Below are 27772 nucleotides of genomic sequence, written 5' to 3'. Positions count from 1 at the left end.
CAATCCCTGGTTGTGGGTCTGCAAAAAAGAGATCTGAAATCTCCAGGTTGATATAACTGGAAAAGGGCCTCTTTTTGGCTCCTACACACTTTGTCAGTTTTCAGAATCCAGAGGAAATAGTTTTGATTATTGTCCACAGTAGTCCTGACCTTACCCTTATGCACACTGCATGAAGAGCCACTAACCTTTACTATTACATAAATTGACTGAAACTGGAACTAAATTATCCTGCTCTAAGGAAGAGAACCAGCAGCAAAGGGATGAATAAGGCATGGAAATTCACCATGTCTGCTCCTGTCAGGCAAAAATAATTTAACAAGATATGGAAGGGCTATATTCCATCAGAAATTTGGAAGATTTAAGTTTGGTTGAGAGATAAGCATTCAACTTCAGCGTTCCATGGAAAACAATCAAGGTAAACCCTATAAATAAAGAAACCCTGAAACATTAGTATCCAGGATCACAGAAAAATCAAAATTGTGTTAACTGAAGTACATCTATGCAATATTAATATCTATCTAGGTACTTATCACCACATGCTTTGAGAAAGCATTACTAAACTGCCTGGGCCAAACTCAATAGGATTGCATCAAATTGAGTATTGAACTCAGCTTCCTATTCAAATTTAGAATTATTGTGTACACACTTTCAAAGGTATAATATTATATCCATCTACATCAACAATCAGTTAGCTTCTCAGTTTGGCAGCCATTGCCATATTCAGTCTAAAACCTAAAACAAAATGTGTGTGTTAAATCTTGGAGAGCTGTGTATTTTAAATTTTCAGTTCATCTGAGGATTTTATTTCCTTGACTGCTACATTTAATTCCTCTTTATCATGAGGATTTCAATGTTTTCCATTTTTTGTCAGGTCTGTTACTTCCACAACATATGATCATATCTATGGGGTTTTAAAATTATTATAGTTACTAGGTTACTTTGATATTACTTCAGCTTTTTTTCCCCTAAGGATTGAGCGAAGCCATTAACTGAGCTGCAGAACAAATAGGTTTTCTTTTTGGAACTGCTTGATCTGCTGTTTGTGGCTTTAAAAATTTGTGTGAAGGATTTTATTGCTTTGTTTGAAAGATTAGTCCACGGGAGAGGACAGCCTGAAACATCTCTCTCTCTAAGTTTAAATCACATCTAACCGATTTTACTATAGTTATTTGCGTTGCACTTTTTCGGAATAATCCTTGTAACCTTGTGGATGCTTCTCTGCAGGGTTAGGATTTAACCAAAATCCTGTTTATTTAAGAAATAGAAGTAACACTATGATGGGATTTACAGACCCCAGAGACTTAGGGTACATCTACACTACAGGGGGGAGTCGATTTAAGATACGCAAATTCAGCTACGTGAATAGCGTAGCTGAATTCGACGTAGCACAGCCGACTTACCCCGTTGTGAGGACGGCGGCAAAATCGACTTCTGCTGCTTTCTGTCGGCGGCGCTTACTACCACCTCCGCTGGTGGAGTAAGAGCGCCGATTCGGGGATCGATTGTCGCATCCCAACGGGACGCGATAAATCGATCCCTGAGAGGTCGATTTCTACCCGCCGATTCAGGCGGGTAGTATAGACCTAGCCTAAGAGAGTGAAGGAGCAGTACATTTGAGAATGAGAGGCCCACAGAAAATGGTGACTCAGGAGACTTGGGGATGGCAAACTCTCAGACCTTGGTGGAAGTAGACAAGGATGAGGACCCAGGGGAAGGAACATCAGCCTCCACAGACAGCACCCCCAACACAGCTAGCCAAACTTTCCCTAGGAAGGTTAAATGTCAGGAAGGACTAAGTAAGGCAGTGGAAATGGACTATTTTCTGACAGAGTTGACTCTGTGGAGAAGTGATCCGACTTTAAGTCAAGCCTATGAGTAGCTCATCTGGGTTAATGAGGAGGTGGTGCGACTGCAGTTCCTGAAGCAGTAGCCACATTTCAAGCTAGAAAGGGTTAAAGTGTATAAGGAGGAGAAAGACCATTGAACCAGAGAATTTAAAATGCAACTTCTCGTCACAAAGAAATACCAGAAGCAAATATTACAGTTGGTATACGCAATACCCTGTGGGGACACCTTGGTCAAGAGGAAATGCTGAAAAGACTGACACCCTGATTTGACTGGTGAAGTATTCACAAGGAAGTACAGGAGTAATGCACTTGCTGCCCAGAATGCCAGTGTATGAGTCTCAAATTCCCATAGCAGGAATTTGAGAGGACTGGCATGGACCTGATGAGCCCCTTATAAAAGAGCATGGCAGATTTCTAGCACACATTAGTTACACAGCCACATGGTACCCTGAAGAGATCCATTGCACGCCACAAACTTGACAGCCCTTGCCCTGGAGTTCATCAAAGTGTTAATCTGGGTGGCAATCACTCAAGAAATAATTAATGATAAAGATACTAATTTGATGTCCCTGCTTATGAAAGTCCTGTTAAAAATAAAGACCTTAAGAATTCTGCTGCACTATCCCCTATCCAAGGGATTGGTGAAAAGATTTAACAAGACTTTGGAAGTTCGTAGCCCTGGAACCTTGCCACTGATCAGTTGCTCCCACCCTTCCTGTTTCTAGTCCACAAGGTCCCACAAGGCTCTCCTGATTTGAGTTACTGTAAAGGAGACAGCCAAGGGGAATACTACACCTCCTTCATGAGACACGGGAGGAGTTAATTTCCATTTCAACTAAAACGATATAGTAATACATGCTACAACTGAGGGAGAAATTAAACAACCTGGAATAGTTTTCAAGGGAGAACCTAGTGAAAGAGCAGCAGAGGCAAGCACAAGCCTATAACAAGGGATCCCACGTCCAAGAGTTCCAATCCGGGGACTGGGTATTACTTCTACTACCTGCTTCAGAATCCAAGCTGTTTGCCAAAAGGCGAGGAGGCCTCTTTGAAGTAATCAGACAGAACAGTGCGGTAAATTGTGAGATTCTCCAGCTTGGCAAGAGGAAGGACACTAAAGTGTTTCATGTCAAACTGTTAAAGGCATTGGAGGATCAGGAATGGCTCCTGTTAACACTGTTTCCCTTCAGAACCAGAACATGGGCCCCCATATTTCCCAGCTCCGATCAAGTGCCACTGGGGGAGGGCCTACAGACAGAACAAGAATGACTGATCCTAAAGCCTGTCCAGTCCTCCTCTAATGTAGTGCCAGGTCAGACTCACCTGATGTTTCATCACACAGAGGCTGAATCGGGGAAAAAGGTGTGAGAATTTTTGACTATTGCCGAAATACATGTGGAAAACAGTGCACTGCAGGCCACTATAGACCTCAGGGTAGTTGAGAAGTCGCACAGCGAATGGCGGGACCCCATCACGCTTGTGCCTAAGCAGGATGGGTCAACCAGATTTTTGCCACCTTTCAGAGGCTCATGGATAAAGTGCTATGGCCTCATGACCAATATGGAATCCCATACATAGATGATATTGTCATCTGCAGCATACAATTTGGATTAATCACCTAAAACACATCACTGTGGTTCTTCAGGCTCTCAAAAGAGTGAGACTTACAGCCAACCTGTTCAAATGCTGCCCAGCAAACCAAGAGGTGCCATACCTGGTGTACACAGTGGGGAGAAGGTGCCTACACCCATTGGTGAGAAAGGTGAAGACTCGGCAGAATGCCCCCAGGCCAACACAAAGTCAATTCCTACGGTTTGCAGAGTATTATAGATGGTTCATCCTGAACTTCACCATAATTGCTGCCCCACTGACAGACTTGTTGAAGGATGCAGCCCTCAACCAGGTCCGGTGGTCTCAAGATTGCACTAAGATTTTCGGTATGTTAAAGGATCAACTGGCTCGAGAGCCTGTCTTGGTCTGCCCGGACTCTTCAAAGCCTTTTGCCGTGCAGACTGACGCCTCTGACATCAGAATGGGAGCAGTATTATCACAGGAGGTGGAAGGAAAGGACTGCTCAATCCTTTACCTCAGCCAAAAACAGTTCCCCCGAGAAGTTTCATACTCAGTTATGGAGAAGGTGATCCTGGAAGTGAAGTGGGCTATCGAGGACCTCTGATATTATTTATGGGGCTAGTCATTCCATCTGGTGACAGACCATGCATCCTTCCCGTGGCTACATGCCAGGAAAGACCACAGGCTCTAAACCGTGCAATCATACCTCTCACTGCAGCCCTATTGGTTCGAAGCAAGAAAAGATCACAAGAATACAGACTTTTCTCCTGGAAGAGAGAAGACTTCTCAGCATAGACCTACCCATTGGCAGATCTTCCTTTTACAAGTTCACATTTAAAGTAGTACTGAGCATCAGTGAATGCAATGAGAAATACTAAATGAGCAGTATGATAATAATTAAATAACTGCATTGACTTATTTTGTTTAGGAGAATCCATGCTCAACATACAGGATTCTGAAGACTATCCACCTTCAAGATCACCATCATTTTCTATACTTCCAGAGTTATCTGCCAATGATAGTGTTTCAGTCACATCATGTATGTCACATAGCCACAGTATATCACCTGTAGCAAAAAGAAGAAAAAAAAAATCTCCATCATCCAGAAACAACCATAGATAAGTTTGTGATAAGAACCAGCCGATTACAAAAAGAGGTAATTGATGAAAAAATTGCCTGGTTTGTTTATGCAACAAACTCTCCTTTCCGTATGATTGAGAACCCACACTTCATTAACATGGTTCAGTCATTAAGACCAGGATACAGTCCACCCAACGGAGCAGATGTTGCAGGCAATTTGCTGGATAAAGTGTTTGAAAGAGAAATTGAGCCGTGTGCAAAAGGTCTAGAGGGTAAAATTGTTAACCTGGGTCTTGATGGGCCGAGCAATGTCCATAATGATCCTGTTGTATGTGCTTGTGTAACAACAGAAGAAGGCTATGTCTTCCTGACAGAAACAATTGATACATCAGAAAATGCACACACAGCAGAATGCTTACAAGAAGTAGCAGTAGAAGCTAAAACAAACTGTGAAAAAAAATTCAAATGTCTAGTACGCAGCTTGGTCACAGACAATGCTGCAAACGTATCCAAGATGAGAAGTAATTATTTAGAAGAGAGTCTCAAACCAACAACATATGGTGGCAGTGCTTATTTGATGCACCTCCTAGCCAAAGACTTCAGTGTTCCAGAAATAAAGGCTAATGTTGCTGAAATTGCAAAATACTTCCGTAACAACCACTTTGCAGCAGCTGCTCTGAAAAAAGTGGGAGGAACCAAGCTAACTCTCCCACAAGACGTGCGATGGAACTCAGGAGTGGACTGTTTTGAACACTATATCAACAACTGGCCTAATCTGATGACAGTTTGTGAACAAAATCGTGAAAAAAAATAGATGGCACTGTCACAGGCAAAGCTCTTAACACTGGACTTCAGAGAAATGTTGAACACACACTTAGTACCCTGAAACCTATTTCTGATGCTTTTGAAATTTGGAAGGAACTGAGTGAGATCTTAAAAAGAGAAATATGCTATGACAGAGTTCAATTACAAGCATTAAAAAAACAAATGGGACAAGCACGATCTCCAGTTCATTGTCTTGCAAATATTCTCAATACTAGGTACCAGGGTCAAACTTTAACTGCTGAAGAAGAGGAGTTGGCTATGACACGGACATCCAGTAATCATCGCTCCATAATGCCAACTATAATAAACTTCAGAGCTAAGGGTGAACCATTCAAGAAATAGATGTTTGTTGATGATGTTTTAAAGAAAGTCACACCAGTGAACTGGTGGAAGTCACTTAAGCACTTGGATTCAGAGACTGTTGAAGTGATGATCTCACTTTTAACAACAGTAGCTTCTTCTGTCGGAGTAGAAAGAATATTTTCTTCCTTTGGACTAATTCATTCCAAACTGAGAAATCGTTTGGGACCTGAAAAAGCAGGAAAGCTTGTTTTTCTTTTCCATATTATGAACAAACAGGACAATTAAGGTGAAGACCACTCAGTTAGCTGCAGAAGCCATTATTTTAAGTTTCTCATGCTGACCTAATCAATTTAATTTTTTTTTAATATTTCATTTAGCTTTTTTAGTTAAAACAATTTTAACAAAAACAAACCTGATTTTAAAAAACTTGAATGTTTAAGTAAACTCAAAAAAAAATATGCTTATTTTGTTAAAATATTATATGTTTGCTGTTGAAGAAAAAAACCCAATATACATAACGTCGTTGTTTTAGTTAAATAAAACAATTTAAATATCTGTCTCGTGATGTTCTCCTCCTACTACAGCATAGCAAGAAAATCCTCCAAATATTATCGATTAACCTGTTGAATTGGAGATAGCTCACCTCCCAATGACTTCATAAATATCTGCTTCAATTACTTTTGGTAAATGAAATAACCAAACAATCATTCATTTTCTGATATAGCTGTAAAACTAATCTGAAAAGTTTTCAAAATAAATCACTTTAAAAATGTATAGTTTGTACCTTCTAAAAATGAAACCTACATCTATCTCTGAGTTGTGAGGAATATGTATTAAGCTTATAACAACCAACAAGAATGCACTTTTATTTAGAAATCCATGATTAAATCTAGTCTTCCTGACTAGTGATTTAAATCAATTTGATTTAAATTAAATCCACCCTGACTGTGGGTAAGACCCCAGCCTAGTAGGGGCCTGACCCTTTTCCCTTTCCTGTTCCCTGCTAAGGGAGAATAACTGAACACCGAGGAGAACACTTATTTGACCAACTGAGCTGCGGAGACTGAGAACTCTCCGCTGTGGTGGTGAAGAACCTGCAACCAGACAGTGAGGAGATAAGCAGCCACCCAGGTGTACCAGGAAGAAGCAACCGAGACACTTCATGCCTCTCCTCCTTGAGCCCTGGACCGGAATCCAGTGGAGAAGGTGGGCCTTGGTCCCCCATTCCTTCCTCCTCTCCCCCATCTGGCCAGGGGAATTCTAGAGCACCAGGGAAAAAGAGACCACAGCTTGACCGCTAAACCCACGGACTACCAGGCAAGCCCATGGCAGGTGGAAGGACTGTCAAGCCTGCCCACTAGGCCTGCTGGCCTCTGAATGAAACCCACTGCAAACACACAAAAATAAAAACAAGCATTTAAACTCTTTTCGTCTAGCCACAGCTTTCAAAAAGTCCCCATTGAACAGGCTACCAGATTTAATCTCAAAGGCTGAAACTTAGTGGCATTAAAAACACTTGACTGCTTGCAGCAACCTTTGGCTTTCTTAGTTCATGGTGCCCATAGTCTGTTCATTTCTTTTTTGTAGGTAACAATCTGTCATGGCATTAAGACAAAGCATCATTCGGAGTTCTTTTGTGTCTTTCACTGCCTCTCCTAGATTCAGCATCCTCCTTTTTGCAGATACAATCTTTGCATTGCTTTATATATAGCATAGGACATTTCAAAAAATTATTTTGAATCTGTCCAATATTAGCAAATTTATAATTTCAAAATATAGTCTCTTCTCTCTCAACACATACCATCCAGGATGGTTTGGGCAATAATCTTTGGTCTTATGTCTTTTAACCTTTTCATTATTTTAGATTCAAAAGGCCAGAAAGGATCATTGGGATAATCTAGTCTGACCTCTGCACATTGCAGGCCAAAGAATCCTGCCCACCCACTCCTGTAATAGACCCACAACCTCTGGCTGAGTTACTAAAGTCCTCAAATCATGACTTGAGACTTCAAGTTACAGAAAATCCACCATTTATACTAGTTTAAACCCGCAAGTGACCCTTGCCTCATGCTGCAAAGAAAGGCAAAAAACACCCAGGGTCTCTGCCAATCTGACCTGGGAGAAAATTCCTTCCTGACCCCAAATATGGTAATTAGTCAGACCCTGAGCATGTCAATAAGACCCACCAGCCAGAACACTGGGAAAGAATTCTCTGCAGTAATTCAGAGCCCTCCCCATCTAGCGCCATCTCTGGCCGTTGGGGATATTTGCTACTAGCAGTCGCAGAATCTCATCAGACAATCCCCTTCATAAACTTATCAAGCTCAGTCTTGAAGCCAGTTAGCTTTTTTCCCCCACTGCTCCCTTAGAAGGCTGTTCCAGAACTTCATTCCTCTGAAACCATCTAATTTCAAGCCTAAACTTGTTGATGGCCAGTTTATAGCTATTTGTTCTTGTTTCCACATTGGTGTTTAAACTTAAATAACTCCTCTGCCTCCCTGGTATTTATCCCTCTGATGTATTTATAGAGAGCAATCATAGCTCCCCTCAGCCTTCTTTTGGTTAGGCTAAACAAGTCAAGTTCCTTGAGTCTCCTCTCCTAACGTAGGGTTTCAATTCCTTTGATCAGCCTAATAGCCCTTCTCTGCACCTGTTCCAGTCTGACATTAACTTTCTTAAACATGGGAGACCAAAATGGCACACAGTATTCCAGAGGAGGTGTCACCAGTGCTTTGTATGATGGTACTAACACTTCCCTGTCTCTACTGGAAATACCTAGCCTGATGCATCCTAGGATTGCATTAGCCTTTTTCACAGCTGCATCACATTGGTGGTTCACAGTCATCTTGTAATGAAACAATACTCTTTCTCCTCCTCCATCGCTTAAAACTGATATGTCCCCAGCTTATAGTAAAAATTCTTCTTGCACTTAGTACTATTAAATTTCATCCCATTTCTATTAGCCAGTTTTCAAGGTCACCCAGATCTTCTTGTAAATAAAGAAGAGGAACAGAATATCATACAATACCTCCCAACTTTGTGTCACCCACAAATTTTATTAGCACACTCCTACTTTTTGTGCCAAGGTCCTGAATGAAAATGTTAAATAAAAGATTCATCCCAAGCCCAATTCCTGAAGAACTCTACTAGAAACTTCCTTACAGCCTGACAGTTCACTTTTCAGCATGACCCATTATATTCTCCCCTTTAACCCATTACTTATCCACCCTTCAATTCTCATACTAATCCTCATTTTCTCTAATTTAACTAAAATTTCCCCATGTGGACCTATATCAAAAAACTTACTGAAATCCATGTAGATTAGATCTACTGCATTTTTTTTGTCTAAAAAATTAGTTATCTTCTCAAAGAAGGAGATCAGGTTGGTCTGTCATGGCCTTTTGTAAAACCACATTGTATTTTATTCTACCATTTACCTCTATGTCCTTAAGTAAATGTCTTTCAAAATTTGCTCTCACCATAGGTGGTTTTTGTGTGTCCAGATAAATATGAAATCCTGTAACAATTTTAATTTACAGAATATGGACAATTATTTTTTCATATGCAGCATAGCTGTTGGAAATGAGAAATGAGTGGGGTTTCAACTTCTTTCAATTAAGATGTTCACACCACAAATGCCAAATCCTGTCTCTCTCGGAGCATCCTACTTGCTCGCAGCCTCTGATATACAAGTAGGCAATGCAGTAGATTGTCCTCATGATGCACAGTGTTACAGAGGATCTGTGAAACCCCTCTTCTACATACCTGTTCTTTACTGCCTATAGAACAGTAAAAGGTGATCTGTTGGAATTCGGAAAGTGGGTGGGTCAAACCAGAGATAGTGGAGTCAGCATTTAAGGCCAGTAAGGACCACTAGATCATCTAGTCTGAGCTGTATATCACAGATCACCAACACCACCCAGCATCCACACCGTAAACCCAACAACTGAAATTAGACCAAAGTAAATGAATTCCACAGAAGGCTAGACTATTATGTGCCACAGGCAGAGAATAGGAGGGACCAAAGTGCACCAGTGCTTGAGGCCTCTGCGATAGCAGAGGAATAATTAAATGAGATATACCCAAGTAACACTGTCAAGTGGCCCGCAACCACACACTGCAGAGGAAGGTTTAAAAATCCCCAAGGGCACTTTGCCAATCTGACCTGGGGGAAGATTCCTTCCCGACCCCACATATGGTGATCATGAGCATGTGACCAAGAACCAGCCAGCCAAGCACTTCAGAGAGAGAATGCTCAGTGCCATCTCAAAGCCCAAGTCCACCTTGCCATCTCCAGCCATGGCCTTCCTTGATGCTGCAGAAGAAGGATATTATACAAAGTTGTCATTAGCACACTCTTAATTAATCACCTTGGCACTAAAAGTAGAATATTGTATAAGATTGGTCCCAAGACCAATCCTTGAGGAACTCCACTAGTAACCTCTCTCCAGTCTAAGAATTCATCTTTCAGCACAACTTGTTGTCTTCTCCTCTTTAGCCAATTCCTTATTATAGCCTCTATACTGATCTCTATGCTAGATGCCTAGCAGAGGGACTGTGACACTAAGCCCCTGTACTAACCTTTTGTACAAAATATGCCTTGTGAGGTGTCATTTGAAAATAACCCACTGATCATTAATATTCTTGTGTGATGTATGTATGTATGTGCTAAGAGTTATGAATATAAGCTGGAATCATGACTGAAGTGTTTGTAAACCAGGTATTGTCAGGGGAGTTGATAAACAGGACTATCCTAAACAAAGGAATGTGTGTTTATTTCAATTTATATATAAGCAGTAAACAGAGCCACCAAGAAAGCAGGGGAGATGATGGCAGGAAACAACAATTTGTATTTCGGGAAACTCAAGTGGGGGAAGAAAGAATATGAAGCTTCCTTCACCACCAGACTCCAGGTTACCTTCCTCACACTTAAATAACTTTGAGAGGTAATCCATTTCAAAGATTTACTGGTCTGTAAAGACAAGGGGCTGAACCTCAAGTGATAATCAATTGAAGCAATTGATGGTATACAATATCATTGTATTATAAAAGTATATAGAGTGAGATCTTTTCTGAAAGCTAATGATAATACTGGTGGTTAATATAATTGTGAAATGTTATATTTATCCCCCTAAACTATATGTACACTTTATGAGGAAATATGGATACTTAATGATATTAAGTTTTAAAGTCTGTGACCAAACAGGTTCCCTCCCTCCCATACAGGAAAAACAGCAGCTATATACCGGTCTCCTATGTAAACTAAATAAGGTCTGAGCAGAAACAACAGAAGCCCTATTTACATAAAAATGAACAGGGAGATGGGAAGCTCAGTGGACGGTAAAAACATCATGAGATCATCCTGCGTCTTGAAACAAAGTCACAGAACTTTGGAAGATATAAGCAAAGACAAAAGCCTTCTTTGGCATCAATTACTAGACAGATATGAGGGAACAAGGCTCTTGCAAGCTGAGAAAGATGGGTACTTCAACCAAGGGGCAGGATGGGTTGAAGTATCTGGAAAGTGAATATAGGTGAGAAACCATCATCTTGCTAGATTAAGTTTTAGACTTAAAGTTGCATATTTCATTTTTATTTGCTTGTAAATCTTTCTAACTTCATTCCTTTTACTTGGCATCATTTACATTATGTCCTATTATTAATAAATTTGTTTTATTTTTACTGTAAGCCAGTTCAGTGCTGTGTTTAATTGGAACGGTGTATTTACTACAGTTAAATTAATAAGCAGTCATGTATTTTTGTGTCTTTAGAAAAAACAAACAAACTTCATTTCTCTGAACTGTCCAGAAGAGGGCTGTGGACTGCTTGGACATTACAGAACACACAGTTTGGGGAAAACTCAGACTGAATGTTTTGGGCCACATTGCTAGTTGTAATCAAAGCTGGTGGAAGCCAGAGCAGGGCTGTAAACAAGCTACTGAGGTCAGAGCTGCTGAGCCAGGGCTATCTAGCACACAGACACTCTGAGTGCAGCCTGCATGCTCCTAGGCTGGCTGTGAGCATCCCACGTTGACAGTTACATCAGCAAAACATTGTGAGCCACCCAGGGTAGCAGGGCAAGTGGTGACAGCCCCTCACTGGTCTGGATCGCACTCCAGAACATCACAGTGCTACACAAACATTTTGGAGTCTAACAGTTATTTCTCCTCCAGACAAGCAGCCATTCCTACGTTACATTCTCCTAAGTGCTGACCCCTGGAAAAGGTAATATACTTGTACACATATACAATGTATAACTAGATACATAACATTTCACAATACACATCCAAGAGCCACATCCAAAGGGTGTACCCTCTGGCCACATGAAAAATGTTGCTATACTTATATCCACTGGGATCCCCAAGGAGGGCATCTCCACCCAGAGCAGTGGACCTAATTACCTAAGCAGCTATAAGGAGTCTCAATCTCATGACTACAGGGGTTTCCTGCTCAGCTTGCAAAGCCAGGGGAACACTTTAGCTTTAAAAATCAATAAATGCCATTGCTAATGGGAAACATTCTTGTCAATTCCCATGTTAGGTTCTTGTTTCATCCAACCCTACAGCTCAGGGTTTTTTCATATTTTACTTCTGAGGTGGGGTTCTCTTGTGTACGTACACATACACACACACAGACACACACGACTGAAAATTAAACCTTCCAAAGTTAAAAGCAACAGTGCAAAAATGCTTTAAGGAAGAAAAATACTCTTGTGCATATCCAAACACTTACTGTCAGCTCCAAATTTGGAGAGGATGACCCGTGTAAAAAAGTAGGGGAGTATACAACTGCTTGTGCCTGACAAACTTTACCACAGAGTTTCGGGCTTTTTCCTTCTTCATTTTCTAGCTGCAGGAGTAGGATTCTCCAGTACAAAGCAGTAAACACAAGGTGGTTGGTTTGCTTTAAATGAGCAGGATTCCCATTAGACCCCAACCAGCTTAACATAAATTTCTCAGATCATCCTTTTTTGCTTTTCCTTCCACAATACCTATGGGTAACAATTAAGATGAAAAAACTACAACAAACCATAGGGGCTTAAACCACTGTGATGATGAAGGACTCATTCAGATTTCCACCCCCCTCCCCAACTAAATAGTTTTTCTTTGAAGAACACTTGGCCTTTCCTTGTTTACTGGAGAAAAAAAATCACAGGACTTTCTAGAGTCTTCCTGTGCAGCGGCCACAGGATGCTACACAGGAACAGAAAGTTAAACATACCAAGATAGATTTTAAGAATGAGTTTGGGCAATCAGGGTGAAATTCACTCCTGTGCAAAGGGCCAACATAAAACTACAATATAGTGTAAAAGGAACCAACATAGTGCATAGGCCTCACATTGGCCCCCTATATGGGTGAATATCATCCTTCAAGGGGACATAAGCCTTCAGTAAAAAGAAAACAATAGCAAAGGGAGCTGAGCGGGGCAAAAGCGGTTATATAATACTACACAAAGCATAAAACTATTCTACACATTTGAAGTGCATTTTATTTCCACCACCATCAGCAGCTAAAAACAAGCTATCTACTCATCACAAGGGAAAAAATTATTATGAATATGAATTATGAAAAACAAACCTTGGCTACAGAGATCAAGTGTTTTCTCTGAGCACAGCAAAACCAGTTGTTCTAGCATGTATGTCTCATAATTTATATTATTTTGTTCATTTGTAATCTATCAGTATCCAGCAAACTTCAAATTAGAGTCCAATACTTGTCTTATAAAGGACACATTCAAAGTGTTAATATATGGTGAGCAGGATGAAAATACTGAGATACCACACCCCTGTACAAACACAGTTGAATCTGTCACAAGGTTGACATGACAAAAGTTTCTTAATCACCAGGAAGCTGATTTTTTTTTTTTTTTTTAAAAGAGTAAGGAAGTCCTGTTTCTTATAAATGGAAATCTTTCTGTAGCCAACTGATCACATTTTAGTTTTAACCCTGTAAAACCCTGCAAGATGAGGAGGTCATCAGACTCACACAAGGTCAGGTCCTAAGATGCAACTTAAATATAAATCTATTTTTCACTCTCCTGCATATCTGGAGGATAGACATAAAATCAAATATTATGTTGGCAGAAAATAGCTCTCTGCGCTAATTTGTAAATGGTACTGTGTTCCCTGCTGCTTGGGGGGGCGGGGCGGGGGCTGGGAAGCTTTTGTAAACAAGTTGTTTGGTTTCTCTTCCCCTACCTTTATGATGACATCAGTATGAATCTCTTATCAAAGCAACCCCTGCTAAAGAAGATAAAGAATGGAACAGCTGCAGATTCTTCATAATTATGTGTAAATCTGCTTGACAAACAGTACTGCTGCATCCCATAATCCCAGCACCAATGAAATCAAATGACCTGATGCTGCTACGACAGGAGGACTCTTCACTCAGGTGCTGTGCTGCAGTGATACCCACAACACACTTAGCAAAACTAGAATTAAATTCCATCTATTCTCTATAGAGTTGATACATTAACAACAGAGAATTAAATCACAGCACTGCTACCTACATTTATTTTTTTATTATATCTTATGCTGTCTCATAGGAATAACTGAACTGTTCTTATGCTGGCAGGGCTTTTTTTTTTTTTTTTTTTTTTAACAAAGAAAATAAGCAATATACAGCTATCAGTGTCCGATTCACTCTCCTTTGTGTTTCTCATCTAGTCCATTCTTCATAAGCATTTCTCTTCACATAACAGAGTGGTCAATGACAACAGTCGCAGATATATTTAGGTTAATAGATAGTAAACTTTCAAACAGTAAAGACCAAACCAAGAAAACTGAGAACAAACAGAGACCAGATGTGCATGATAAAAAAATTATTCTGGATGGAAGTCTTATAATGGGTTGAAGCCCAAAAACTAAGGAGTGTACCATACATCTGGCATTAAGTTTTCTTTCTTTTAAGAAAGAAATATGGCATATGTTGTCTCAACTGAAGATATTTTTTCACCCACTCTCTTATGCTTCCACTAGGGTAAGTGAAGGTAACTCTGGTAAGAAACTCCGCGCACTATGAATTGCAAATTATCGGAATTGTTCTGGATGATGGTTTAGTTTTTAAATAAATGTTTAATACCACCTACCTAAGTACACTTAGGTCAAAATCCTGGCCTGTTCTGCACAGGGAGAAGAGAGAAGGGGTAAAGGTGCTCTCTCAAACCGTGCATCCAAGTAGCAGGACAAAATTTCTCCCCAGAGATAGAGAGAGAAATAGGTAGGAGAAGCAGCTACCAAAGCAGGTGGGATATGACTCAGAGGGAGACAGGATGGCCACCTGGAGGATGTCCAGCCCCCATAGCTAGCTCCTGAAAATAGTAAGGGGGGGTGGGGGAGCATATTAACCAAGAGAGCACAGTGCTCTTTTTGAGAGCAGGAATGAAGTCCCTGATAGCGAGTCACCTAATACTAGTCCAGCTCTGCAATGGCAGAATTGCCATAGCACCAGAAGAACGGCCTACTACTCTCTTGCTTCCCCTTTCCACATCATCCTGCTCACTAAAGGCCTGATCCAAAGCTAACTGTAGTCAACATGTATCTTTGACTTCAATGAACTCTGGATTAGGCCTAACAAAAGCAGGATTCATCATTAGTGACTTACTTTCTAATAAAATCTATTAGTTTAATATTAGTTCACATCAGTATAAGGTGTCTTAATATTTTTCCTGTAATCTGTAATGAAATACAAGCTCTCAACTGAGGAGATTACTGCTGCCATCTAGTGGCAACCTCCATTATAAACAGGTTATTAAAGCCAAATAACTGTACAGTAATGAACAGAGCTCACATATTCTAAAATGAGGCAGACAGCCCAGTGAAAAAAGGGGGCACTGTCCACCTGACAGCAACCATTCCAGGAGGGATTTTGGTGGCCTTATCCATCCATCCAAGTGACTGCACCAAAAATCATCTTTAAGGCAGTTACAGAGACCTCTCAATGAATAAACTTAATTTGCCAGGTGGCTATTGTTATTCTTGTGTATTCAGCTGTCAGAGCTACCCAGCAGAAACTAACTACTTTAACACAACTCATTACTTCATCACAAGTTAGAATGTGATAACATTACGAGGACTCAAAACACTCAAAAGAAAGGGGTATCCCATTTCAAAATCTGTCCCTTTAATCTAAATGTTCTCAGAACATTTTCTTTTGGAAGAAATATTCCAGTTAGGAACCGGCATGGTTAAAGTCCCCGTTTAGGGTTAGGGTTTGCATTTGCTTGCTGCACTTTGTTTCTTGACAGGGTTTTCTGATTTGAAAACTGAAGTAAAGCAATTTCTAGAGCACACTCTTGCAACTGTGGTCAGTGCTGGCAGTGTGATCATGTTTACATGGAGATCCTCGTAAATGTGTGTAGCAGCATGAGAAAAAGCACAAAAGTACTTGTTTGATCATTTAACAAGTGGGTGATGGATTCTGGCATCACTGGCTGATCAGAGGTGGGAGTCAACATTTCAATAGCGAATGAGAAGTAGGACAGGGATAAGTCATGAAGGGCCTTGGAAAGGAGAACAAGTAGCTTACATTTGATGTGAGAGAAAAGGGGGGAGCTAGAGGAGAGAGGCAAAGAGAGGGTGACACAGTCAAAGTGACGGGGCAGCAGAATAATCTTTGCAGCAATGGATATGAGCAGGGCAGAGCAAAGACACAAGGTGATGAGTGTCACCTGGGGGGAGGGATAGCTCAGTGGTTAGAGCATTGGCCTGCTAAACCCAGGGTTGTGAGTTCAATCCTTGAGGGGGCCATTTAGGGAACTGGGGTGTGTTTAAAAAAATAATTAAATTAAATTAAAAAAAAAAAAAAAAAAAAAAAAAAAAAAAACCCTCTCTGGGGATTTGTCCTGCTTTCAGGGGTTGGACTAGATCAGAGGTTCCCAAAGTGGGCAATACCGCCCCCTGGGGGGCGCTAGAACAATCCAGAGGGGCAGTAGTAGCCTCAGGTGCAATTGGGGGGCGTTGAATAAAAATAAGGGGGTGGTGGAAGCATAAAGAAAGAATATAAGAAAATTTAAAAAACAACATTCGTACATGTTTCATCTGTTGTGTAACATAGAGTTAAAGTTGTAGTGATTATTTTCTAAATAAATTCACAAATTATAACCGATCAGGTGTCAAGTCTGCCAACAACTCTTAACAAGCAAGTGTTGGCAGGCGAGCGTGTCGCGCATTGTCGGGAAGTCCAGCATGCATCGGCAGGAATATGTGCGTGTAATGACTGGTTTACAATACGATACTATAAATAGGCGACATGTATGAAATCTAATTTAGATTGTTTCTTAATTGTGTAAAAAGCAGTTAACAATAGTGCAATAAGTATTTAAAATTTTTTATTCATATTCAATACCTTCGATCTTTACGGATTACGGATCACATACAAAGCAAATTGTATTATTGTTGTTTCAATAAAACAGCAATTTACACGTGAGTATTTTTATACATTCTTACATATCTACCGTACGTTTCTGTGTCTCTAGTGCTTACTAATAATAAAATCGTAGCAGGCTTGTGTCAGTACAGTACTATTTGAAGTGTACAGTCAATATATTTGTCATACTTTTTATTACAATATTAACGAAAACGGGAATGAAATCGTAAAAAAACTATTAACATTTATTTATATCTATCAAATCATCTGTGTTAATTGGTAAATAAGGCATGTGTTAATAAGGAATAATTATTTAAATAAGGGCAAACCAAATTAAAACTATTAACTGATTTTTAATTGCATATTGATTATTTTTTAATTAATTATTTCTTGATAAATTTAGTTTGATATTTGACAATTTAATATCAAATACATATATCTAATGCTGAGCAAAGAACAAAACCCAGTTTATTAGTTTCATTAGTATTTTAGTTTGGTTGTCTTTTGCCATCTTACGCAAAAACCACTGTATACCTGATGTCGTGGGCGATATTCTAATAACACATCTTTCTTTACTATATTGTAGGACGTAGGTAGAAATATAGATACATAAAAGAACACAAATTTGTCACTGCATCTTTCTGTTTGTTCGCTTAAAGAAGGTAGATTTCCAGGGGGGCGCTGAGTAATTTTTTTTCTGAAAAGGGGGGCGCTGAGTAATTTTTTTTTCTGAAAAGGGGGCGGTAGGCCAAATAAGTTTGGGAACCTCTGGACTAGATGATCTCCTGAGGTCTCTTCCAACCCTGATATTCTAGGAGCCTGGACAAGAGTTTTAACTGGAAGCCAAGGACAGAGCCCAGAGGAACCCGCACAGAAAGTGGCGATGAGGAGGATCCTCTGAAGGACAAGCTGACAGAGTAATTAGAGATGCAGACAGAGAACCAGGAGGGGACAGACTCTCAGAAGCCAAAAGAAGAACAAGGAGTAATTAGAGGACAAGGAGTATAGTTGACTGCATCAAAGGCAGCTGACAGGTCAAAGAAGATGAGGATGGAGTATTGGTTCAGAGCTTTGGGTAAGAAGAGCTCATTAGAGACTTTGATTAGAGCAGTTTTGATGGAAGCTGGATTGAAGAGGGCCCAGACCATGACTGTAGACCAGGGTTCAGCAACTTTTCAGAAGTGGTGTGCCAAGTCTTCGTTTATTCATTCTGATTTAAGGTTTCATGTGCCGGTAAAACATTTTAATGTTTTTAGAAGGTCTCTTTCTATAAGTCTATAATATATAACTAAACTATTGTTGTATGTAAAGTAAATAAGGTTTTTAAAATGTTTAAGAAGCTTCATTTAAAATTAAATTAAAATGCAGAGCCCCCCAGACCAGTGATCAGGACCCAGGCAGTGTGAGTGCCACTGAAAATGAGCTCACGTGCACGTGTGCCATAGGTTGCTTCCCCCTGCTGTAGACAGTGCATTCCATTAGCTTAGAGATAAAAGGGAAAGGGAAATGGGGCAGTAATGGGAGAGACAAAGGGGTGTGGGCCCAAGTGTGTATTTTAAGATGGGAGAGATTAAGTATGTTTGTACTCCGAGGGAAAGAGCCAGATGACACGGAGGGGATGAGAGTGGGTATGAGGAAGATAGAATTGGATGGAACAGAGAGTCACTGAAGCAAGTGGAGGAATTAAAGGAGAAGAGCAGCCAAGAAACTTCTGCACCCATGACAGGGGAGAAGGAGGTGAGTGTTTCAGGAAGGTGAGCCAAAGGGAGAGGGAAGGTCATGTCATATTTAGTCAATTTTCTCTTGGAAGAAACCAAGTAAGATCCTGTACAGAGAAAGAAGTGGAGGCAAAAAGGAGAGGCAGGAGTCAGGGATGGCAAAAACACAGCTGGGATTGAGAGCACGGGATTCAATTAAGTTGGAGAGGTAGAGTTGAAACCTTTCACTCTGCAGCAAATATAGGCACAAATTATTCTCAAAACTTTATTGGTTACAAAAAATTACAAGGGCATCTGCAATAACTATCAGCATAGACACCTTAGCAATGCTGCACAGCTTTTCAGCTGTGAATGTTTGGAGTGACCTTGCCATACCAGCAAGATTTAGAATCCCGATAGCACTGAACAGGCAATGTTCTGTAGGGCTGCAGAAGTATACGGTTCTGATAGAATGACAGCACATTTTCAACAGTTATTGAAGAAATTGAAACTAAGAATTGCAATTTTCTCATGTTTTGTCCCAACAGCTAAAAAGTATTTCATGCTTCCTGCAAGTATTTCTTGGTGGGCAGTTTGACAGCTTATTCTTTATTTTCAGTTTTTATTTTGTTCTACAGACACTGTATTGGCTTTATTTAGGAATTGTTCAGTAGTGCTTCGAGTGGCAACTTTGGCATCACAACAACAAGCAGCTGAGCTAAAAAGGATAGAGCACTTAGCATGAAACCATTCTACAAGCATTTGCCTAATCTTCATCTGATTATCACCAAGAACAAAGAGTATAGTGTTGTTGTTTTCATCCATATAGCTGATAGAGCAACAGAGAAACAGGCTTGGTGTGCATCAATTCCTCTTAATTCTTCAAATAGCTTTAGCAGAACAATCTCAATATTCTACTGAGTAACAATCTCAATATTCTATTGGAAAAAATCAGTGATGTGACAGTACATTTCCTAGCACATGTATACACTCACCTGCTATATTCAATTAGACATTTCAATATGTAAAAACTTGAGCTTCATCTACTAACAACATCTTGTATTAACTGGCTACTGAGCAGGCTACCTATATGCTGGCTAGTAGTAATAATGTTTAATGCCAATAGCTAGCTAAATAAAGCATGGTAATCATGAATGCAAAGTTGCAAGACCAAGACGTGGGCAAAACAGCCGAGGCTATAAACATTGGTGGGATTACAGGGTTTTTTATAATGGTGCAACAGTATTGCCTCTCTCCCTTTTATTCTAGCTTCTGAAAAGCTTTACCAACTGCTCTGTCTGTCTCCCTTTGTGGACAACTTCACAGTGCAGGACTATGGAATTTGTATTAACACACTTTCATTGATGCCAAGAATAACTGTTGATGTGAAAAACTTTAATGAACTTCTCCAATTTTATTCAAGAACACATGGCAGCCTAACAAACCTTGTAAAAGTTGTATATCCAGTGCAGGCTCCTCTGTGCAAGAGTATTTTGTATTGTGGAATGTCCACTCCTGTGCTTCTGACGTTTATAGCATAATTTTTCAAATTTTCTGGAATACTGAAGATTTCTGTGGTTGTATTTCAAATCAAATATGACTGGGTTTTTTTTTTTACTGACCTCTTATTTTATCTCTCATATTTCAGCACTTCTGACTCTGTCATACATGTTAATATTTTATTAATAATATGTAATGTTCTAAGACTGCAAGTATTTCTAAAAATCATTTCTTCGTTTTCAAGATTTCAAATGATTTCAAATTGTATTTTCCCCTGAAGAAAAACATTAACATTATAGAAATAACTGTTGGAAACAGTCATATATAGCAGTCAGAGGAAGCTGGTTTATTTAAAAAAAAAAAAAAAAAAAACTAACTGAGAGAAGATACACAAAAGAAGAAGAGAAACATTCTGGAGTGGGTTGAGGAACAATATAACACACAATACCTGGTTTAAAAAATGGAGGCCCAATTCAGTCAAATACTTAAGCACATGCTTAACTTTAAACATGCAGGTAGTCTCATTGTGCTGAATGGGACGACTCACATGCTTAAAGTTAGGCATGTGCTTAAATGCCTTGATAAATCAAAGTCAGAAAGCCTCGGTAGGCATTAACATCCCTTGTGTTTCAGTAGAAATTATTTGTTCTTATATTTTATGCCAATTAATAACCAGTTTTTTGCTAGACATGGTCTGACACATGCCATCATTTTATCCTGCAAGTTATCATCTACGTGCTTAACTTTATGCATGTTACTAGTCCCAACTTCAAAGGGACGACTCAAATATGTAAAGTTAAGTATTTGCATAAATGATGGCCAGATTGGGGCCTTAGTGTGGTCAGAATTGCTCAGGCCAAAGCACTTAAACAGACACTGAGCATGCTCCAGGAAACTGAAATCAATGCTGAAAAATAACTTATAAAAACTATATCCTTAGCCAGATGAGAGGCTTTTACTTCTCAGAGATCCTCAGTAGAGTTCATTGGCTTACAAAGACAAAGACCTTTCACAGTTCAGAAAAGAAAAGCTTCATCACCTTAATTTGAATAATAAAATGTTACTAAATAACCATATTAAAAATATTGAAACTAAATAATAAATTGCATATGGAAATAAAATGTGTTGAAATCCTGAAAGGCATGTGTATTTTTGGCTTGAATGCATACAGGATTCATTGACAGTCTCCCATTTCAAAACATGCACCCACCATGCCATGAAAACCTGAATAACATTTTCACAGTTGTGTTAGATATGCAAGTCACATCAGAACCATTAGAAATATGCCATTATTCTATTATTTCAACCTTGCACCAATTCTGTGGTCATTGATTTATGAGTCAATCTGCAATTTTACTTTGATGCTTTTCTGTCAACTGTCAGTAACACATTACACTTGTGATAAATACTATAACAATGTAATTTATGTTAAGCTTTTACAAAGATTGCAAGGCGGCTTGGGATTATTGACAGCATGAGCATTTAGACTTGCTCATTTATCCTGTCTACAAACCCTCCTATACTCAGCAACACATTCAGTTTAAGGAAGGTAATTCATCACAGACCCAGTCTCAAAACAATACATTCACCCCTTTTACTTAACTCCCAGGCATTAGGTGCATTATAGCATTCTCATTCGCCCTAGTATAGTTTAGTCTGTCATTGTTTCAGTATAAATCTCTTGTTTTGAGAGTGTTAGGAAACTACTATATAAATTCACTGCAGCCTGAACTTGTCAATACTTTTAGCACTGAAAATAGCTTTGATTTAAAAATTGAGAACAGCAATCCATGTAACTTAATTTCTTTTGGTATCCTGCAACTCTTTAAAACATAAGAATACAATATAAGAAGGTGTAAACATTGGCTAACACTGTTCCTAAGAACACACACAGACACACAAAACATCTAAGCAACATAAATTTAGTGTGCACGAACATGGACAAATTGACCTAAGATACTGTAATGGTTCCTTCTATTGGATCGTTACATTTTAAACTAAGAAGGATTTACCCAATAGACACTAATGCCTCTTCTAAAAAAGTCATTACAGACTATCAATCACAAGTCCATTTTTAAATAAATGCCTAAATACACTTTTTAAAATATGCATATTAAAATAAATATGCATGTCAAAATACACATTTACTCAGTACAGCACAATGGGGTCCTTGGAACCATTACTATACTGAAAAAACATAACTTTACTTAGAACTTATACATAGTGTGATAGACCCAGGCCAGTTGGGTACAGCAGAATAGCAGAAGGCAGATATACTGGCCACTGGATTAACAGTTTTCTGTTCCCTGACTGACCAGAGCAGGGGCTGCTCCAGGCTAGTGAGAACATCTGACTCCAATTAACCTGCAAAAAGTCAGGTGAGGCCATTAAGCTAATGTGACCACCTGACTCTAATTAAGGCCCCACTGATACTATAAAAAGGGCTCACTCCAGTCAGGCAGAGGAAAGCCAGGGAGCCAGAGAAGAGGAAGTGCGGCTGAAGGGCTGGTTAATGAAGACACCCTCAAGTTATTGATAAGGGAGTCCTAAGGTAACGGTGAAGAAGGGAGAAGCAGGAGAGCTGTGGGGAAGTGGCCTAGGGAAATGTAGCAACTCTGGCAGTGAAAGGTTGGCTGCCAACAGCTGCTACCATTAGGGTCCCTGGGCCGGAACCCAGAGTAGAGGGTGGGCCCGGGTTCCCCCCAACCCACCACCACAGGAACACCTCCAGGGAGGGGAAGTCAGGCCCCTGTCAGGACAGGAGGCTAAACTGTTCTAAAACAAGCCCTAGGGACAACAGAGACTGTGGGAATTCTCTCACCAACCTCCTTGCTGGCTTATGATGAAAAGGACTCAGAGGACTGTAACCCTGGCCCTAGAGAGAGAAGGGCTACGTGGAGGGTCACAGAGAGCCACTGAGGCCTGGTCCCCACTAAGTCCCTACTTCGGACTAAGGTACGCAAATTCAGCTACGTTAATAACGTAGCTGAATTCGAAGTACCTTAGTCTGAACTTACCGCGGTCCAGACGCGGCAGGAAGGCTCCCCCCGTCGAATGCCGCGTACTCCTCTCGGCGAGCTGGAGTACCGGCGCCGACTGCGAGCACTTCCGGGATCGATCCCAGAACATCGATTGCGTGCCGCCGGACCCTCCGGTAAGTGAAGACAAGGCCTGAGGCTAGCATATACCGCCTAGAAGCGCAGGACCCACTGGGACAAGGTCAGAGCTCTGCCACAATAGTCTTTCGTCAAAGGATTGCTTAGAAATTTACAAACCTGGCCAAGTATTGGTATTACTGTTTCAAATATGGAGAAACATGCAGCATAGGCTTAGGCGACTTTACTTTACTTACATGGAATTATTCCCAGACATACATACATGGATAACTGACAACAATTTTTGGGTGCAGGTGAGAGAAAGAAAGTGAATCAGCAGGGTGTGACAAAAATGACTTGGAGAAAGGTGAGAGAGGTTTTAAAGTAGAGAAATCTGTTTGAATGAGGAAACTGTGCACTATGATTTCTGAAAGAAAAGAAATGGAATGTACTAAAGAAAAGAAAGGACAACAAAAAACATGCGAGATTGATCACAGACCTTAATGTGGCCAGACAAAAAAAAGACAATGCTATATTCCCAAATGGACTGCAAGTTACAACTCAAAGCTCTATTCTTACATCAATCAAAAGGATACTTATCTATTCCCAGTAGCATGTTTCCCTGGCTCACACCAGAATTATGAAGACAGGATTTCCCAGGGTGTAAAAGATGCACATTATGGTGGGATTTTCAAAAATGCCTATGAGAATTAGGAGCACATGTGCCATTGACTTTCAACAGGATTTGTGCTTCTAACTCATTTAGGCACTACTGAAAACCCCATGTTTTCTTTCCCAGAAAGATGACTGGCAGCGATTGGTTCACCAGCCGGAGGCTCATTCTGACAAACCTCCTGAGGCTCATTGGAGCTACGCCCCTGCATGGTGAGCCATAGAAGATATCTCAGATCAAGAGACATCACAGAAGTGGAATTTGGGTTCATCAGCACAGATTAGGTACAACTCTCTCACACACGCCATCCTAATTTTTAAACTTGCCTAACACCTATCATTAGAACACCCAGTTTTCAGTTGCTCATAACAGTCCCAAACTTTACCATTCATACTAGAACCTTCCATGCCAGATGTCTGCCTCAAGTTGATTTTTTTTTTTTTTCCAAATTTAAGAAGAAAAAGTTCTGCCTTTTCTAAAAACAAGGCTAGGGAAAAATACATTGTAAGAATCCTTTCATATTGGCAACAATCATTTCACTAAGAAGCTCTAGCAACTCCAAGCTTTGGAGCAGGGGCTTGAAATTTTGCAAGGTGCCACCCTGCGGTTACATTTGCCTTTGGCTGTCCCTGTGAAAGTCCACCCAAATTTGGCCAATTTACAGGACTCTCAAAATCCTTGTTTCATAGATTCAAAGAGTTTAAGGCTAGAAAGGGCCACTTGCTCATCTAGTCTGGTCTCAGGCCATTAAATGACACAAGGATTCAGTTTTACCCAGTTACCCCTGTATTGAGCCCAATAATTGTGTTTGATTAAAATCATATCTTCCACACAGGCATCCTGTCTTGATTTGAAGACATTGAGAGATGGAGAATCCATCACTTCCCTTGCTAGTTTGTTTCAACAGTTAATCACACTCACCATTAAAATTTGCACCTTATTTCAAATTTCAATTTGTCTGGCTTCAGCTTCCAACCACTGGTTCTTGCTCTGCCTTTAGCTGCTAGATTAAAGAGTCCTTTAAGTGCTTTGATATTTTCTCCCCTTTAAGGTACTTATACAATGTAATCAAGTCACCTCTTTCAGTATTCTTTCCAGAATACAGTCCCCATTCTATAGGACCTGCGTTCCCTGATGTAGGACTCTGCATATTAAATGAATTTTGCTTGAACGGGCCGCATCATCATTCTTTGTCATTCTTCCAATCTTTGTGTTATCTGCAAATAGCTAATTTTAATCAGCAATGATTTTATATATACTTCCAGATCACTGGTGAAAAAGGGTTGAATATGTGAGGTCTAGCACTGATCCCTGTCCAGGGAGAAGCCATTCAGCAGCGGGGTGACTTCCTCAGCCAGGACTACAAGAAGGATGACGGATCTCTGCTCTGCCCCACCAGGACCACAGACTTCTCATGCGCCTGCAGGGGTTAGGTGTCACCAGCCCTGCAGCAGTGCAGGGAGCCCTCTGCAGCCCAGCTATCACAGGAGTGAAGGAATGGGCCCTCGATAGCAGGACTGCAGAGGGTTCACTGAGCTACAGCAGGGCCGGTGACACCTGATCCCGGCAGATGCAAAGGGTAGAGGCTGCACTCCCGACCATGGTTACCAATCAGTATTCCCACCCACCGCCACACTCCAGTTTCAGTGTGTCAGCTGAAATCAACATCTATCCATTAAATTCAAATCCTGCCAAGCTAGGTAAAAATCTATCCTGATTTCACTGATCAGGAGTAGCGTGGTCACACTAAAAACTTACACTATATAGTTTATATATAGTGCATATAGACACAGTGATGTCATACTACATCACTGTGTCTATATGCACAAACACATGAATCTATAATATATGGAGATATACTTATCTCCTAGAACTGGAAGAGACCCCGAAAGGTCATTGAGTCCAGCTCCCTGCCTTCACTAGCAGGACCAAGTACTGATTTTGCCCCAGATCCCTATGTGGCCCCCTCAAGGATTGAACTCACAACCCTGAGTTTAGCAGGCCAATGCTCAAACCACCGAGCTATCCCACCCCCCGATGCATGCTCTTGTGTATTGCTTCACAAGTATACTATATTGGCACATTACTATAGTAACGTAAGCTGCTACATCATGCTGCAAATCTTTCAAACAGAATATACAGTATATCAAACATCACTATCACTTCTATGCAGGCAGTGGCCCCCATACAATACCAAGATATTCCAGGAACAGAATATAAAATACTTATAATTAATGACAGGTGATGTCAAGTTTCATTTTCATTGCCTTAATTCTTTAGGATTGCATGAAAGTTTTCGGCCAGCTACAAAAAACATGTATATAATAGGCAAGGAAACGAGCCACTCCACACTTATTGCCTGTTCATTCCAGATACCAAGCGCTCTCAACTCTCATTAAAATCATTCAGAAGTGAGGGCATTCAGTGCTTCAGAGATGCTTATTACCTGGCAGGGTCAAGACCCTAATTTAGGGAGTCCTTCATTCTGGGAATATAACTATCCTTTACATCAAAAACAACTGTTAGTGCTTGTTTGTAGCTGAACTTGCTATGACGTTAGGGGTTACTTTCTCCCTTTTATGTGCACAAAGGATTGTTATAAGGGGCTGAAATTATATCTTGTGCATTACCTGTGTATTGCATTTAAGGGTGAAAATCTAATTCCATTTACACCAGTGAAGTCAATGGAGTTACTCTGGATTTACCCCAGTATACAGTGAATGCAGAATGTGGCCTTAAATCATTTGCGATGCAACTAAAATACTGTTGATGTCACTGGAGAATACCTTACGCTATAACTGAGTTGTTGTGGTTTTTAAAAATTGCTTAAATAATAGTCAATCTTCCTATCCCTAAAAACACAATGCCAATAACTATCATGTAAAAAGGATTAGTCAAGTTCAGGAAGATTAGACCAAAATGTGAGGAAAATCAGTAAGAAAATGAATTACCTTGGTCTTATTTTTCATTAGAAAAAGCAGATTTCCTTTCAGCCAACAGCATCGCTCTCTTGGTTCTATATGCAAAGAAGTAAGAGATTAATAAAAACAATCTTTTGTCTCTACACATTAAATGCTTCTTAAAGAATATGCATTAGTAATAAAGGTCAGAAGAAAATCATTAACAACAACAAAAAAATCGCTTCACTCAGCAGCTCCTATGTACAACATGCTGTTAAATGCCAGATAACTTCCCAGAAGGTTTCTTCTATCCTGCAGCTGAGCGAATTGGTGACTGCAGCATATATTCAACTGTGTTTTCTTTGCGTTTCTCCCTTTTCTCACACAGGAGCAGAGACTGACACTTTAGTATTGAACAGCTTGCTACTAAACTGCTCAGAAGCTAAAATTATAGATGATATTAGATTCTGGTAAATTAGATCACCTTCCTTCAATGGAATAATGATTATAAAATAGAGAAGTGGGCTATTTAGATCAACTGCATCCACATTTATATGAGAAATGAAAATATCCACAGCACACTACAGAAAATTTTTAAAAAAAGTTTGGAAGGGAACCCTCGTGTTTCAAGGCATAAGCCATACTCTAATTGCTGCATGGTATGAAGAAACATTTCCTATGAACAGTTTCTTCCCTAGCTGCCCACTATGGAATTCTTCCACCTTTCCTGAAGCATCTGGTACTGACCACTGTCAGAGACAGGATATTGACAGATCGATCACTCATCCGCTCTAATATGTTAATTTCTTTGCTCTTGGTGTTAACCTCATTGATGTCAATGAAGCTACATAGGCAAGTCTTGAAAAATCCACTTGGCTATGCACCACTAGAAAATGGGAAGTTTGCCCTTGCA

The 27772-nt window shown here is 40.1% G+C and overlaps 1 long non-coding RNA gene across 1 annotated transcript in view; it reads right to left on the bottom strand.

Moving 5' to 3' along the window:
• LOC128838654 (uncharacterized) overlaps positions 1-27772 on the bottom strand; it is a 121981-nt gene that overhangs the window by 28523 nt on the left and 65686 nt on the right. Inside the window, exon 2 of the long non-coding RNA XR_008445229.1 lies at positions 26911-26975. This is a non-coding gene — a long non-coding RNA (uncharacterized LOC128838654). The remainder of the gene's footprint in view (positions 1-26910; positions 26976-27772) is intronic.

This window comes from Malaclemys terrapin, chromosome 5 (assembly GCF_027887155.1).
Source record: "Malaclemys terrapin pileata isolate rMalTer1 chromosome 5, rMalTer1.hap1, whole genome shotgun sequence".
Lineage (NCBI taxonomy): Eukaryota > Metazoa > Chordata > Testudines > Emydidae > Malaclemys > Malaclemys terrapin.
The sequence above is the reverse complement of the archived record's forward strand: the minus strand, read 5'-3'. Positions and strand labels throughout refer to the sequence as shown.